Source organism: Apis florea, unplaced genomic scaffold (assembly GCF_048593485.1).
Source record: "Apis florea isolate Af1SG1 unplaced genomic scaffold, ASM4859348v1 contig_2201_pilon, whole genome shotgun sequence".
Taxonomy (NCBI): domain Eukaryota; kingdom Metazoa; phylum Arthropoda; class Insecta; order Hymenoptera; family Apidae; genus Apis; species Apis florea.
Window position 1 is genome coordinate 1,152,782 of NW_028256542.1, and position 17,689 is coordinate 1,170,470.

General features: G+C 34.1%; 1 protein-coding gene and 2 long non-coding RNA genes across 12 annotated transcripts in view; 1 reads left to right on the forward strand and 2 right to left on the reverse strand.

The window, feature by feature from the left end:
- The window catches only part of LOC116413927 (uncharacterized), an 87,932-nt gene that overhangs the window by 4,895 nt on the left and 65,348 nt on the right, over window positions 1-17,689 (reverse strand). Inside the window, exons 2-4 of one of the 5 annotated variants that reach the window (XR_015295158.1) lie at window positions 10,016-10,170; window positions 5,083-5,212; window positions 3,552-4,744 (exon numbers count right to left, since the gene is read on the reverse strand). This is a non-coding gene — a long non-coding RNA (uncharacterized LOC116413927). Of the gene's footprint in view, window positions 1-3,551; window positions 4,745-4,970; window positions 5,213-8,945; window positions 10,171-17,689 lie in introns of those variants that run through there. The other 4 variants (XR_015295155.1, XR_015295175.1, XR_015295157.1 and 1 more) reach the window with 4 other exon arrangements.
- Window positions 13,452-16,598, reverse strand: LOC147658523 (uncharacterized). Of its 2 annotated transcripts, none has more exons than XR_015295178.1 (2): window positions 16,305-16,598; window positions 13,452-13,649 (listed from the first exon to the last, which is right to left on the reverse strand). It is a non-coding gene; the product is annotated as an uncharacterized LOC147658523 (long non-coding RNA). The 2 variants fall into 2 exon arrangements; XR_015295177.1 differs by having other exon boundaries at window positions 15,748-16,309.
- The window catches only part of LOC100865695 (uncharacterized), a 42,390-nt gene continuing 41,136 nt past the window's right edge, over window positions 16,436-17,689 (forward strand). For all 5 annotated transcript variants that reach the window (XR_015295153.1, XR_015295154.1, XM_012483454.3 and 2 more), the window contains exon 1: window positions 16,436-16,870. The gene's annotated coding sequence lies outside the window, so the exon portion shown is untranslated. The remainder of the gene's footprint in view (window positions 16,871-17,689) is intronic.

Sequence of the window (17,689 nt, forward strand, 5' to 3'; positions counted from 1 at the left end):
TGTAACCAAATTATCATGGATAACCTTATTACGTTATTTCATTATAAAATTGAATTGAGCACTAAGATCATCGGTCAATTTCCCATTTTTCCCTTGTGAAAGCTTTTTTTTTTATGCAAATCCTTTCTATCTCTTCCACTTTCTTTTCATTTTTTATTTTACACTATTACTCTTTTTTTACACGCCTTATCCTTCCTGTTCCTTAAACAGACAGGCAAAGACATGATAATGCGTATTCTTTGAAGGAAGATTTTAATCTAAATATGCAAAAGAAAAATGATATTTTTATCTGATATTTTGTTAAAAATATACTAAAAAACTAAACTCATTAATATTATTGGGAGATATTCAAAAACAATGAAGATTGATCTTTAAAAAGATTTATATATAATGTTATATAATGTTTTAGGTTAATTATATCTAATTTATAATAATCACTATTGAAAACTTATTGAACACTATTGAAACTGGAATATTTCTTAAATCTTAAGTCAATTAAAACCAACATTTACATCTCTTTCTAAAACTTTAGAGAAAATTCTATTATTTTTACAATACTTCACAAAACGCGTTGCGTATTGGCCATAAATATTCATAGCATCGTTCGCAAGTATATACACATCAGTCCATCCAACCAACAAAAGGATCTTTCTACAGAGAGAAATAAAAAAAAGTAACTAGCGTGCACGTATCCACTGACGAATCCTGATAGTTTCCTCGACTCTGTGAAACCCTTTGGAACGTCGGTGTTTCGTTGTTGAAGCAATTACGTGGCTAAAGGGTCGAGCCACGCGATCCACACCGGCCACGCGTGCTAAATCGAACGATTCGCAAGAACGCGTGTAATATGCGGCTCGCGTGCGATCGCTGTTGGAAACCCTTCTTTAGTGAAAAATTCGCTCCACTACTGCCACCTCGTGGCAGTCTACGTATGCATATACAGATATCGAAATATTAATGGAATATTTTTACAAGATCGATGAAAACAAATATAAAAATTGGTACAAAAATTTATAAAACGTACGTATAAATATTTTTTATTTGATAAAAATTTTAAAACGTCGTTACAAAGACGAGACTTCAATCTTTAAATAACTACGATAATTTTAATCCCTCAAAAAATTTTTCAATAGAAAGTACCCTTTATGAAAAATATTATTCTGCAATACGATATAATTTTTCGTCACAAAGTTACACGCCACGTGCGTTTTTAACCAGTTGCTCAACCTTATCAAACTTTCCTTTCCATCAAACGTTATCAAACGTTTTCGGTAGTGATCGTATTCGAATAATTTTTGCGCGCATATATACGTGGCAACGCGCACGCGCAATCGTCGTTGCAACAGATACAAATGAACACAGACCTAACCTGCACACGGCAAAATCCACCCAGCGCGCAAGAAGTAGAAATAATAGTTTGCCGCGTGGAAGTATTGGCTGGGTCTGTAACCGGTATTTAGAGGCATTCCTTTCCTGTCCCGCGATACACTCATAAAGCCGGTATGCCTCGAATTATCTCCGTTCGAAGGAAAAAAAAATGATCGAACAATGCCGTAGTAATATTAGCTCGGATCGACGCCGGTCGTGCACACGTGCTCGCGAGAGCACGCGCCATTTTTATCACCCGTGAAACGTTTCTCCCCGCGTAATGGTTTCTTTGCTCTTTTCTTTGGATCTTTGTAACTTTTTTGCGCGTTTTTCTTTCTTTCTTTTTTTTTTTTCCCCTCTGTGTTTTAAGTAATTTCAAACATATTACGGAACTTATCGGATGCAAAGTAATATGCAGATTTACTTTTTTTTAAAACCAAGTATTTTTAAGAGAAAAATGATTGATTTGAAGTTTTACGTTTGTTTTGGCATTTTTATCGATCCTTCGATAATTCTTCCTGTGTATCTATACATATATGTATTTGCAAGATAGAACTGTCAATATAATATAACGTACGTTTATTCTCATTGATAAAATAAAATTTTCTTCGTTACGAGTATAGAGTAATTATCGTTATTTCTGATAAAAAATACATAACTCACATCCACAAAATCTTTAATTATTTTCTATCGACGAAGCAATATACACAGGTCACAGTTTCACACAAAGGGAACAAAGCTTTATAGTTTGCAGTTGCAAAAATAGTACACACTAATCTCCTTCGCTCCATATCTTTCTCTTCAGTTCCTCTGAGCTCTTCGACGCGATCCAAGTGACCCAGTTGGGAAGGTGCTCGTTACTCGCTACGTAAAGCGTAATCGGGCGACGTATCATTCCCTCGTTCTCGAGCATTCCGTCGAACGTAAGGAAATGACAGGAATAACTGTACAGAACCCGAGTTCCTTCGCGGTCGCAAGTTCGCGTCCTCCCCGAGGAAAATTAATGAAACTGTTTTCTGCGTGATCTTTTAAGGAGAAGGGTAATTAAAATTCTCGAAACGCGAGATGCCAATTATCGAACTATCCGACTGACGATTATCCACCGTGCATTTTTTTTTTTTTCATCTACTTCGTTATGCTTACTTATCGTTTGACAATTAGATTCACAAATATTTCTCTTTGATAAGATCGCATAAATGGAAGATGATTTTTGAGATCTGGAATTATTTTTTATATAAAAATATATAAAAGTCTTTACGTTCATTGAAATCTGTTTATCGTTTTTTTGGTTGAATCACTTATCGATCACTTTATATAACAGCGTTTAGATCGAAAAATGTTCTATCTATAATTATATTTAAACGAAATTAATATTTTATATATTCTTTAAGTAATTACCTCAGCAGGAAATAACGATCGTAATCTCTTTGGAGGAGGATTAATACAATTTTCAGTTCAGAATTAATTTCGTTTAAGAAATTTTCTAGAGCAGTGATAGTTAGAGAAGAATTCAATTAGAAGTTTTCAATTTTTTCCTTTTTCCTTTGCGCAAAAAAAAAAAAAAAAAAAAAAAAAATATCTTTGTCGGCCCAATTGAAAGTATTCTATTTCCCCGATTATTACGAGCCCACTAATAACCGAGAGATCAAGAAACATGTTAAGATATATAATTAAATTAATTTACGACTTCCATCGTATTTTAATAAGTGAGGCAATGCCTGTTCAGGCTTAAATATCGAAATTAAAATCGTACGGAAAGGAAATGATATTTTACGCGTAGTAATTATCGTGCTTAGTTTGCTCTGCAATCTGTTTCATAATCGTCCAAAGTGAATAATAGCTGTTGCATAATCGTTAACCGACCCGGCTCGATTATTATCCGCTAACGAATTCCCCTGCAATTCTTACTGTCATCCAGTGACAGCGATCGCTATTATCCGCTAACGATTCGATTTTAATTCACCATATCTGTTAACGAACCGCAATGATCTCTTTAACGCAATTCCATTTATTGGAATTGAATTTTTTTGCGAAACGAAAGACACGATGCAAAAGGATTAAATTAAAATCTTGAAAGGATCCGTTAAGGATTCGTTGCATGCAGAGTGATTTGATGCATCGATACCTTTGTTGCAAATATATCGATCCATTTGTTGGGACCGGGCAAGAGACAGAGATAGACATTTTTCTATCACTTTGTTTAATTCTGCCATTAAATTCATTGCGAATAAATTACTACCAATGATAATAATCATTATATACAAAGATTTCGATCTACAGGAGGGAAGAAATGATTAAGAAATAAATGTAACGACACAAAAGTAATTATAAATGTAATTCAAAAAGGGAAAAGATTAAAATTATCACGATATTACACACACACCGATTTAATCAAGGTAATGATACGTTTACAATATCGCGAAATGAAGAGGAGCAAAACGTTTTGAGAGACGGGTTTCTATTAAATAAATCCAGGGAGAAAAAGTATTTTCTTATTATAACCGTGGAAATTTGTTCGGGGGGTCTTCTTGAAACGGCAGATCTTTAACCCAAGAAATAACCGATGATCCACATCGGTTCATAAAACTGGTAGTTACCAAAGGGTCTGCCACAGATTGGCCGGATATTTGTAGATATTAGTATCTCGTACTCGGGGTCATTAATATTGATTAGAGTATGTAATTAGATAACAAGCTGGATTAGGTTATTAGCTTCGGCATATTATACGTGGTGCACTTTCAACAAGATAGATTAACGATAGCTCATCCTTCATTCTAACCCAACAACTCTACAATTTAACATTTTACCATTTCCAATACCACTTTGTACCTTCCCTTAAACATCCCGATTTTTCTGATCTGTTTATTCTGATTTAACCTATCTTCTTATTTCTTATTTGATTCTTGGTTAATTGGTATGCAAACGTGTCTTACACAAAATTAAAGAAAATTCACAAGATTTGAAAGTTAGGTAATTTAATAGATTAACAAATATTTTTTTAAGTAAATTCAAAAGTAATATCTTAATTTAGTTGTTAACTTCAGTTTATCTATCACGTTATTGTAATCACAAATTACAATAAAATATACTTAAAAGAAAAAAGTGGTGCAAGGAGTAAAGTGGAGTTGCTTTAAGGAATTGCAATTCTTATTTAAAGATGAAGATTAAACCGAGGGATATAAAAGGAGAAGTCGATGGAACTATTGAGAGGAGGAAAGAATTTCGATCATCACGTGAGAAACAATTTAAAATGGCAAATGATCAAAGATTGGAGGCCGCGCGTATGGACATGCATGGCCAGATGCGCGTTCGATGTATCATCGGCGAGTTGCACAATTTACCGCGGCTCTCGAGGCCCAAGATGGCGCGAACATGGCTATAAGAGAGAAATTGAGAGTTTAATATTTATGAATGGTTAAGAGGAGCAAGGCAACTTTGTATCGCCTTTTTATTATACAGCGTGTTGTTCGATACTGATGTAGCAATTCAGACTTGTTTCTTCTTCTTCTTCTTCTTCTTCTTCTTCTTCTTTTTAATGCTAGTCTCGTATTTCAAAAATTTACTTTCGAAATTTCAATTAATGAAATTTCAATCCACGGGTATATGTGATTTATATTTTTATTAAATTTAAGAAACTTTTTGAATTACGAATATTTACAAATAATTCGGCAATTTGTAAATTGTAATTGTAAACATTTGCAAAACAGGGTTTACCGTTTAACAATGTTGTCCTCGATTTTACAATGTATTTTAAGAAGCATGGAGACGAAAGCAGTGTACGCGAGCCTTGTTATGTAATGTTTTCTCTGAAACATTTATCTTCGTCCAACCGGGGTGGTCGTAACTGAAAAGAATTAATTGCATCGTTTTATGTTCGCTGTTATGTCAAAAAGATATTTCAACATGCATATTTATTAAAAAGAGAATATATATAATAAGAGAGAGAGAGAGAAATATTTGAAACATAATTTATGATTTGGTGGTAAAATTAATTTTGTCGATGTGGAACAATATTTTGTTCTTTTAATTATGAAGATGAAATCTTGGCAAAATTAATATTAACATTATGTGACTATTAATTAGACTAGTATCCTGATATCTTATACATTTATCTATTTATACTTTTTTTTACAACAAAAAATACATTTTGTTAATTTTTAATAAAAGTTATACTCGAAACTAAAAAGATTTAAAACCTATCAAATTGCTTGAAATTAATAGATATAGACGATTAATATTAAAAGATACAATAAGTTGTATAAATTGTTAAAATTTCATTTTGCATCTGGAGTGCAAGCGTACTCCTTAACCTTGGATTAATTTATGCATCAACTTCGACTGCACTTATTTCTGCGAGAAACGCGACAAGATGATACCGGTAAAACTTTCAAAAGAGTCGTCATATTGTTTGGATCATTGATTTCACATAGGTATATCTTATGCAAATGGGCGTCCATTTTTGAAAATGCATTTTATTGTGCATGTTTCAAAGACGTTCAAATATATACAGTACAAAGATATAGAAAATCGAAATCGATAGATTCCTTTAAAAAAAAATAAGAATAATATTGTGGAAAAATTCTAACAATCAACCATAAAGAATTCCTTTACTTTACTATAATTCATGAACATTTTAATTAGTAAAGATCTTTATTACCAATCAACAAGGAAAATTTATAAATTATTAATGTATTATCAATCTTGAATCACTCTTCTCTTAGTTTCAATAATTCCATATAAATCTCTCATTATACTCTGCACTAATATACCCAATTACTCTTTTTCACTTCACTTTTAATTCAATCACCCACGCTCAACGCAATAATCAACAATCAAATCAACTCGATCTCCGACATAGATTCGGATTCCAAATACTCGCGAAATTACACATTGAAATTACAACAAGAAAACGATCGCTTAACAACCTAACCTAAAACGCCGGTATCTCACGGTCGCCAGGTTCATCGACTCAATCACCATCCTCGGCTGTCGCGTTAAAAGCGTGCAGCCGTGATAAAAATCATCATTGTTTCCCGTAGGCGAGGGCCTCGCCTCGTTTCAATTCTATCCGCAAGAAAAGAAAGAAACGAGGCTCGAAAGTAGTGGCTCTTAGAAGAGTAACTTATCAGCCCGGCCGCGATAGAGGCTTTTTGCGACGATAGAGGGCGCGTTAAAGCAGAAAACAAAGTAGCCACACCGTGAAATGACTCACGTATTTGGTATGCATTCTCTCTCTCTCTCTCTCTCTCTCTCTCTCTCTCTCTCTGTATGTGTGTGTGTGTGTGTTAAAGTAACACTTAGCAAGTTTAAACGTGTGCACGTGTAATACTGGCGCGCGAAGGCCAGAGTAAATCTGCGTTTCGACGTTTATTTCGTTGCAAAGCGTTAATTTCTGTGGGTTACCGCGCCACGTCGCGACGGTACGCCCTTAAATGGCGAACGATTCTCTCGCTTGGTTTCTCGCGCTCCGTCCAACTGTTTGCAGTGTTAAATATTAGTAATAACGATCGAGGCTTTGGACGAAGTTGTTGCGCAATTTACGAGCTAGGAACGAATACAAGGCCGTATCGCCTGCAGCCTTGGACTAACGAAGTTGGTGGAGCCGGTGAACCAGTACCAGGGCTGTAAAAAAAAGCACGGGGACCACACGGGAGGCTTCTGCTTCTTGCGACGAAGACGAGGTTTCGAGAGGAAAGGTTTGAACGTGGATTGCACGTTTCGAGTGCACGGACGGCTTCGACGTTTTTTTAGATTTTCCTCTTGAGAAGGAGGAAGAGGAGGAGGAGGAGGAGGAGGAGGAGGAAACTGGATGTTTAATTAAAGGATTTCGATGAGAACGACGGTAAGAAATTGTTTGATGATGTTGAATTTAAAATGATCGATTGAAAGGAAGTTGTTTACAGGGATTAACAGAGGGTTGAAGTTTCTCATTTTAAACTTTTTTTTTTTGAAACTGGAGTGTAATGTTAATTGAAAGGATTTACTATGTAATGATAATAAGATGGAGAAAATGACGAGATGATATTGAAACATTATAAAAAGATGGAAGGAACAATTTTTTGATTCGTATTGAAAATATAATCTTATCATTTTTGCAATTATTGTAATAATTTAATTTCTTGCTTAAGACGAAACGTGTATTTTTTTTTTTTTTTTTTTTTTTATTTAACTTATAAGGAAATGATTTATTCTAATGGATATATGATTGGATATAGGACTCGCAAGAAACAGAGGTTCCGTTGTCACGCTAGAAACCCCATGGTGGCGAGAACTAGAAGTACCGCTACGAATATAACTCGCTTCCCGCTTGTCTCGTCCCTGTTACGAGTAAATTGGCAAGTGTTTTTAAATACCTAGTAATTACAGATTATAAAAGAACGTAGAACGTGTCACGAGAGAGATTTTTAATTGATAAATTATAAAATTCTACGAGTTAATTATTGCCAAGTTAATAAGTACGGAAGCATCCCTATAATTTTTCAAACTGTGAATTGAATCCTACCTCGTTCTTCAATCAACACGCGATGATCGAAAGGAAACAAAATTTTCCTATCATCGACAATAATTATTTTCCTAATTTCATTAACGGTTATCGTTTTAGTTAAGCCAACTTTAGATTATTTCTAATCAAACCCGACATCTTTCCTCGAATAATTCCTAACCGCAGTAAAAATATCAAAAAGAGTCGTAAATAACGAGATTCACGCTTCCAATTCATTTTAAACGTATCGAGCGAAAACAATAATAAAGCAATAAGGGAGGAAAAGAATGAACGAAATGAAGAACCGAAAGAACGGGATAAAAAGCAGAGGGGAAAACGGTGGGCGAGCGGCGGATGGCAATATGGCGGGCGGAAAAATCGCGCCATCTGGCGGACGAAACGGAAATGAGGATCGAAACCGCGATTCTCCGGCCTCGAAACGCGGAATGGCAAGTTTCTTTGTGCAGGGTGTGATCGAAGTGTCCGCAATGACGAATAATGCTCAGCGCGCAAATCAACCGAGTGAAAAAGAGCGTGCAACCGAGAGACAAGAAGTCGCGCCTGTGACCGCGGCCGCGTACGAGCATTGAATAACGCCATGCCAGAACGAAGAGGATCGTTTTTGCGGCGTCATTGACATTTTCATTAAGTCGCTTCCCTTTACAGAGGCTCATGATTATTTATAGGTCGATTGATGATGATAATGACCACCATGGCGCGTCTCGAACGATCCTTTTTTTTTTTTCCCCCCCCTTTTTCCTTCTCAATGCGGACCAAGGTGATTGAGAGTCAGCGCGTGTTTCATTGGTAGATGGCATGACGATTCGACTGATGAGGAATGATGTTGTTGGAGAAGAAGAACAATGAGAGTTATTTTTAAGGATAGCGATTTTAAAATTATAAACAAGTTGCCATTCAATCGAGGAGAAATTAATTGGAATTGGATTTCATTCCCCGGTACGATATTCAATTATTGTAGCAAGTAAAAGAATTTGTCTATATGTTTATAATTTATAACTTAATTTGTAAAAATGTTAGGAATAAATTCAAAATTTATTATCACGTGCACATGGCATTAATAAAACAAATATTGTACCAGAAAAGAAGGAACGTCGTGTTCCTGGCATGGCCACGATAACTATTACCATTCTCTTTTCGACATTGCACATTGCTTGTAATAACATGTGGTACATCCATAACATTGTTGCAAAACAAGGTCGACACTTCTGGATAGGATTGCCTCTTAACATGAAGTAGGGCTGCGTTCCGTAACGTCGCCGTCAACCACGATGCAATCAAGTCTTAAGCGTGCAAATGCGACGTGCAAACAAACTGGAACGGCAATTATTTACGTAAGCATCGGGATCGTGGGATCTGTTTGGAATGACACGTCGTTAGACGGCAGGATCGATATTCTAGTTCCTGAAGAATTATTACTGGTCATCCTTGAGGCTAGCTGAGGGAACTTTTGCAAGGACGGATTGACAACTAGATTTCGATCAATCATTCCGATCATTTTTGATAATTGCAACCTGTGAACGATATATTAGACGTTGGTACGAGGCAATTAGCGAATAGGATTGATGGAGTTGCATTAAAAAACTTTTTCATCTTATATTTAAATAAAAAGAAAAGAATCTTAGAATCTTATTTCGTAGTTTTATAAAAATTAGATAATGTACTTTTTTCAGTATAGCTTTATTATTTTGAACAAAGAATCAAAGAATACACGAAAGTGTATTGTTTTAAACTTTTCTGAAACAGAATTGCATTCGAAGATCCTTGAATTTTAAGGAGAGATAACTCATTGGAGTTACGAAACTAAATTAATCATTGAAAAAAAAAAAAAAGGAATAAAATCATTATGAAACGATAGTAAACGATTTAAACACGAATCCACCTATCTCCAATTAATACATTAAAAATACACTTTCCTTTTTTTACCCTTAAACTTGTCCCATTCATCAGACAAAAATAACTGGAAACATTTAAAGCTAAACCTTTCTTCATTTCTCGCAAGAACCCCTAGGAACATAAATAAATCCCTTCGTACCTTCAACAGTTGTTAATTATTTGCATTACCATCCGTCCATACTTTATATTATTCCACCGATGTTGCCGTGCCATCCGAAACTTAATTAAATGCATTCAATTTGTTACACGTACAGGATTATTGACGGAATACTATTGCGTGTAACTGCATGGCTTCGAGGAGTAAAGGCGCTGACCTTCGGAAGGTCATCCGTCTCGAAGCGATAGACGATATGCTTCCGTGTGCCAGCAATGGCCGCGCCACACTCGCCACGAGGAATATATTGACCCTGCGGGTGAATAAAATCATTATTCCTCGGCTGTTTGACGGCCGGTTAGTTGATAGAAGCGATTAAGTTGTGAAATTATTTCGAGAAGGTGTTTCGCTGAATTTATGAATCAATGAGTTATTGATAATGTTACTTATTCCTGGATGAAGAATGATATCGTTTGAGAATATATGAAGCCCTTTTTTTTTTCTTTTTCCCTCTTTCAGAAGATAATAACGTTTTTAGTATATATAGGTAATAAACGTAAAATAATGACACTTCATTTATTATTTCGTTTTTATCTTTTTACCGTATTAAAGATTGTCAAAGGTGTGCAATTTGACATTGAACGCTTGTTTGAAGAAAATGATCGAGGAAGAAATTGACGTGATGACTCTCAATGCTTTTTGAAATTATTGGAAAAATTTTTTTCTTTCGCGGGAAAAATTCAAAATTTAAATGCGGTTAATTAATAAAGTGCCAAAATTTCAAACTTTAAAATAAAAAAAATTCTTTAAAAAAAAAAAAAGATTTTTAATGATATTACGAAACAATGAAGATCTAATCTGTTCTTGACCTATTCTAAATCGTAATCTGAAATAATATATTATTCCTATATAACTTAAAACAATTTCGATCATTTATAAATTAATATTCATTAAAAGTTCAATTGCAACGAACAGATCAAGGAATTTTTTTATAGGAATGACAAATCTGATTGTGGTGGATGAGAACCACTGGCTTAAGGCCTGTTCACGCGTGTATGCGGTAAGAGTACACGCATGTACTCGCGTACTCGGCTCGTGAGCGGTGTACAAAGTCGGGGAAGTACGTACGGCATGTTTGATGACACTCGTCCCTTTGAGCGGCGCGGAAAAACCGACAGGCCTGCTCCGTCGCTCAGGATGTCACGCAAGTTAACACGCTTTGATAACGTCCGCATTAGCACGTTCAACCGGACGTGAATCGTCGATGATTAACGCCGGTTTCGCGCCAACGAAGATTAGAGATTCGCGGAAACTTTCACTCGAATGGCCAAGCGATAACGACGCATATGCAGGTATGCGTATAGTAATTAATGCGATGTGATTCTTGGATCGATCGACGTGAGCCGAGGATCACTGGTAATAAATTCTTTCGTTGGTTTCGAAGATAAAATTCTGTGAAGGTATTTGAAGCGTTTAGATGATAATTTTAAAAATAAGTAGAAGGAAGGAAGGCTGATGTAATAATTGAAAAACTGTGGGAAAACATCAAATTATCGTAGATATGGATTTGATATTATGATATATTTCATAATATCGTAATAAATGTTAAAAGTATATTAAAAGTGAAATAATCAGGAAAAATTAAGATTAAACGAAATAATTGATAAGAAAGTGAATAAATATGAAGTGAATAAATAATAAATAAATTAATATGTAAATGTATTTATTTATTTATTTATATTTATTTTTCATATTGTTAAAATAATTAAGAATTAATAAGAGTTTATCATAAAAGAAATCAACATCTCTCAAAGAGCTCATTCATAAAATATATATTAAAAATTGTAATGCTTTATAAATATTTTATATCCGTTTAATCCTCATCTTTATTCAACTTCATTTCAAAACTGTCACTAAAAATATCTTCCATGTTAATAAACTCTGCATCAATAATGATCAAAATAAAAATCAAAGGAAATAAGACGTAGTATTGGCCACTATTCGCATCTTTCATCAATCAAGAACATCTTAAAACAACAACGTGTCGAGAGAACATAACCTAACAATGCACACAATCATCAAGCGTTCATCGAATTTTTCACGAGATATTCACGCTATGCAATAAAGTATATCTCGCAACATGTTTCCTCGTTGAAAGACTTACAAAGAATAAAAAGGTAAGAAGGAAAAAACTTTGAAAAAATGTGAGAAAACCTACCAGGGTGTGACTCGAGTCAAAGGCAAACAATCACGTCCACGTATCCTTAGCACAATGCCAGTCGCGATTCGAGACGAGGCACAATAAGGCATAATTCAAAATGAAGATCCACGGTGCGGTGTGGTATATGAGAGTGTCGATGTTTCTCTTTGTTCCATCCATGACCTCGGTCAACACGCTCGCAAAAGAAACGTATTAATAGGCCGGCGGCACGCAATGAACACTGTCGCTGCCCGTCGTTATAATCAGCATCGTGGCGAGTCAATAATCATTCCGTGACCGGTAATTACGGAGATGACAATGACGGTCGAGTAACAATTTCTCGTCTAAACACTGCCATCAATATTCCCAGCGTTCCGAAGTAATTAGCAGGTGTTGGAACGTGAAAGCGTTTTCGACACCATGTTGACTATGTGCGCGCATGCGCGAGTGCGTTTGTATAATAGAGACAAATAATTACGAGGGAAATTTGAAAGAGGAAGTGATGAAACGGTGAATTAGATAGATTTATACTATATGTACGTGCAATAAAATAAAAATTAAAAAGGGGAGGAAATTAATTGTAAAACAATATTTATACAGAAAATTTTATAATAACAATTTTTAATTTCTAGAAGCGAGTAAAGATTGTTAGAATTTTTCGATCGCTCGGCGCTAATACACGCTTTGAAACAGTATCGATGGCGGTGCAGCGTTGCACAACGATCAATCGTATTGCATTATTGCTTGCATACCGATACGCAGTTGCTCGTTTTTCCGAGAAACAGACACGTTCGATGAATAGGTACAAGGAAACCTTGTATCGCAATACCCAAGCGTATCGCTGACATCATGAATATTAATAATCCGCTAACGGTACCTGTTTTTGCTATCATGGGCGGGATATATTCACGCATTATTGTCTATCTAAATCTTGATCGAATGGACTTGAAGACAAATTTTAATATTCATGAATGTTTAAAATATCTCGAATGAGAATATGATTAATTATTTTAAAAAATCTTGATTGGAAATTTTTTCCACTTTTTTCTATTCTCTCTGAAAGTTAGAAAAAAACTTGCATGATCAAATTTACATTATATAATGTATTTAACGTTACGTAAGCGTGTTTCTAACACTGTCCAAATTTTACAGTTTGATGACAGTTCTTGTAAGAAATTCAAATTTACTCAACGTGGTAAAAATTTCAACCAAAATTTTGTATAGAATAGAATTTTTATCATTTAGTTGTATTTAAATGTTAATAATTTTAATATAATTTTTAAACATAGAACTGACTATTTTATCGAACATTTTATGAAATCTTACAATAGTTATAAAAATATAATTAAATTAAATTAAATTAAATTAAATTAATAAAATATAAAACGAACAAATCAAATAAAAAATTATATTTCAAGAATTTTCTCACAAGTCAGAAACTAATACTTTCACTGTTAATCAGTTAGAGAACGTAAGAGCAATTTATCCGAAGGCTGATGATCCAACGGCATGCTTGATGAAGGTCAAGATATAATGTAATCATCGGCAAGCTCGATAATTGTCCATACACATCGAAGATAAAAAAACGACTCCTGAAAGCATATACTTATATTACAAACTTACTACGAGGTCGATATCGTAAACATCGCGTTGCATAGCGGTTCCTCGGGATTTCTGAAAAGTGGCACACCATATGTTCGAATAGCATCTGGTGAACAGGATTTGAGAACCGTTTAAAGATGTAAATATTAAATTATATATGTAGCGACGCGATTAAATTAATATTAAATTATAGAGAAGTAGTTATGGCCAATAAGTTATAATTGGAAGAACTCTCTCTGTTATTAATAAATGTAATAACTTTGTAGATCTTTCTTTTTCTATTTTTTAATTACACGCATTTAAGAAAAAATGAAAAAAAAAAAATTACTAAAACTCAATGTCAACAAATCAAATTGATTAATAGATACTAATAATTAATAACATTTTAATACTGAGAAAAATAATTACAATGATGAAAGATCAAATATATAAATTTAAAAATATATTTATATTTTTTAAAAATCATTAAATCATGAGTATAATTGCGTTATACAAATATGAAAATAGTCATTCAAGTATAACTAATAACTTTTTTAATAGAAAAATAAAAAAAAAAATATGAGAGACCACGTTACGTTTGGATTAATCGAAATTGATTAAAACATCGATGATATCTCATCATCCATTGAAATGTATTCAGATTATGGCCCCGTTGTTTTAATCTCGATAAATGCGAACTATGCAAATACATCGAAGCTTTCTCGGTTTCATCGCGAAATACTGAGTTGCGATACAGTAATTTAAGTTAATTATACGGATAGGTTATATAATAGACGGTTGTTAATTAGACCGCGAACAAAGTGATTAAATCATGGTATTTCACATTAATAAGATGATGGATATAAGCTAATATTTAATGCTTATATTCGCGGATGAACAATGAATCTCACATAAATAATAGAGAAGAGAGTCATAATACGTATATCGATGCTTAACGAATATTTTTATTAATCGTAATATATTAATTATAATGAGATTATCTTGGATTTCTTATTGCGATCAACTCTTTTTTTTTTCACACATTAATCTTAATACACGATGTTATTGTTATCAAAATTAACATTTATTGTTAATCCTTTGTAGATAAAATAGATCGATTATATATATCTAATAATTTTACTGTTCTTCAGGTTTTTCAAAACGTTTCAAAAAATTCTAGACTATTCACCGATAGAATTTTCTTTAAAAGGAAAATTTTCAAATTTTTCGCACAATTGAGTTTCAAATTTAATTTAAACTAAAGAATTTATTTATTTTATTTTTATTATAGGTTTATGTTTACATACAAAATTATTATTAGCTATCTAGTTGTATTTACAAGTTTTGCCACGTCTGTATAATTAATCGATTACCAAGCATATAATTTTGAATAAAATAGTAGCTTCTTTTTCTAAAACGCATTAATATTTAATTACCTATTTTTAATAAATGTATTGTATTAATGCATTATTAAATTTGCATCACTAAATTTATATGCAATACTTGTACATAAGCATGATAAATTAAATGTGTAATGACATAGCTAGTTATTCATAGTGCAATATCCGTTTAGAAAAATGATGAAAAGAAATTATTTTGAGAACACATTTTCATATTTTATGATATGTATAAAAGCATCGTAATAATTTTAATGATCTATCAGATCTTTTAGTTTATATTAGAAAGAGAAAGGAGAAAAAGAACCCGTACGACATTTCCCGATTTTGTGAAAAAGAAATTGTTAAAATATTGTTTTTTTTTTTAAACATAATTATTATCAATTAAATTTTATGAATTAATTTTAAAACTAATAAATGATAAATGATGATCAGATAAAAACTTTACAAACATTTAAGCATTATCATTAAAGCAAAAATACATAACCTATAAATTCTATAAGCTATTAGTTGCATAAATAAAAATTATATATATATCCTACACATATTTAAATAAAATTTACAAGCTATTTAAGATTAATATAAATGATACACGAATCATGATATTTAGAAAAGATTGTTTAAATATTGAAAGAATATAAAGTACAACCTGCAAGAGAAAGTTAGAATCTGACAAGCAGGTGCATATTTATACTGGTACCATAATGATTACCTGGGAATATAAATATGAACTCGTGGAAACAGACGATGTGTATTTACAATATCGTATCCCATTGTTTTATACGGAAACTCTATCATTCCCATTAAAATAATACGCAAATGCAAAAATTTATGCAGAGTCCGAATTAAACACTTCGAATTTAATATTAAAACCACTATTCAACTTTTCACGTCAAACACTGACGTGAATTCTTCAAATCTTAAACAAAATCTACTAAATCCCAAAAACACTTGCACATCACTCCACAAAAATCACTAACCTATCCACCCAATTCTTCATCCAAACGCATTCACATTTCTTAAACACGTTCAAAATTACCATATTACGCAACATACAATACATCGCCGCGCGATATCCTAACCTATTACGATTCAACCCGAACTATGCACCATATCGAGAGGAAAATCGATTGGAAGAATATCCTCGAAGGTTCACCGTTTTGCTTAGCGGGAAATCTGGCGCGGAACCGGAAACAGAAATCAACGTAGGAAAAAGAAAAAGGCAGGAGCAACGTTCATAGAAAGGGAGTGGAAAGACTCGACACTTACCGAAGGAGATATCCTCGTGAGTCGGTGTGTGCCCCCGAGTCTGCGCGATACAGTTTATTTGAAGCCGGGTCGAGGTGGGGGTAACGGTCGGTCGTTCGTTGGCGCGTCCTCGCGGATCGCGGTTGAGCTTTAGTCGCACGATCTCGTCCGCTAGCGTCGGGCTGTTCTACGTCGCGTCTCGAAGTCTCGAATCGATCGATGGCTCGATCGCGCGTCCCTCCTCCTGCCGCCCGACCCTTCGAGAAGTCGACCGATCGTGTTCAGTCTATCGTTGATCGTTGATCGATTGGTTCTGATCGTTACTCGGTTCGTGTGGCGGAACAGAGGATCGTCGTCGGTGATAGAGAGGATCCGGGTGAAAGTTTTTCATCAAAACATCGTTTCGTCCTCTCTCGTGCGTGGTCATGCTCCTAACCGTAGCGAGTTGTATGGTGCAGGTGAACCGCATGCGTGATAGGATCCGCGCATCCGTTCGATTCCGTGGCTCTTAAGAGAGGTTATACACACGCGTTTACGGGATTTTTGAGATTCTACCTATTGGAAGGAGGCTGAGAGCGGCGAGAAAGGTGGGTGCAAAGATACAAGTGTTTTTTTTCTTGTTTCTTATTATTTGTTTTTCGTTTCTTCTTCTTCTCTCCTCTCCCCCCTTCTCCTCTTCTCCTTTTTTTCGATTTATTCGATGATCGTTTGACGAGAATTGGTGCATGAAGTGGCTACTGAAGTGTGCTATTGGAACATTCGATGAAAACGAGATGGGATAGATGGTATTTGGTATCCGTCTCGGTAAATCGAAGAAACGATCGATCGACGTGTTGTTTCGCAATTCGTATCAAAGGACCGCGTTATTTTGCCGTGCTAGGCAATCTCGGGACGAATTGGTATTGGCGCAAGAGGGATGTACTTGGTAAACATGAGCTACATAAAATGTTGACCGTGGGCAAATTGGTGTTATTCTTGTGGTCGTGAGAGCGAATGGCGGGAGTAAGGAAATTGGAATCGAAGGAATTGTGTTGTGTAACTAGGTGAGAAAATATTGCTCGTGATCGTATTGGATAGAGTTTATATTTGATAAAAAGATTGGTGTTGTTTAGAAAAAACATTTGTGATACTTTCAGTTGAATGGAATCTTTATAATTGAAAGTAAAAGTCTTACGTGGTTATAATAACAAATAGTGTAAATTATTCTAAATTTATTTGACTCTCTTTCACAAGAATTTTATTAATTAATAATGTTAGTGACTTGACAAATGACATCTTACAGAATTTTTAACTACTACATAATTGGATTCAGATTTTTTGTTACAAAATTAATATTTAGTTTTATCAAGATTTACATTATAGATATTATTTATTATTATTTAACGTAAATAAAAACAATTTGAAAT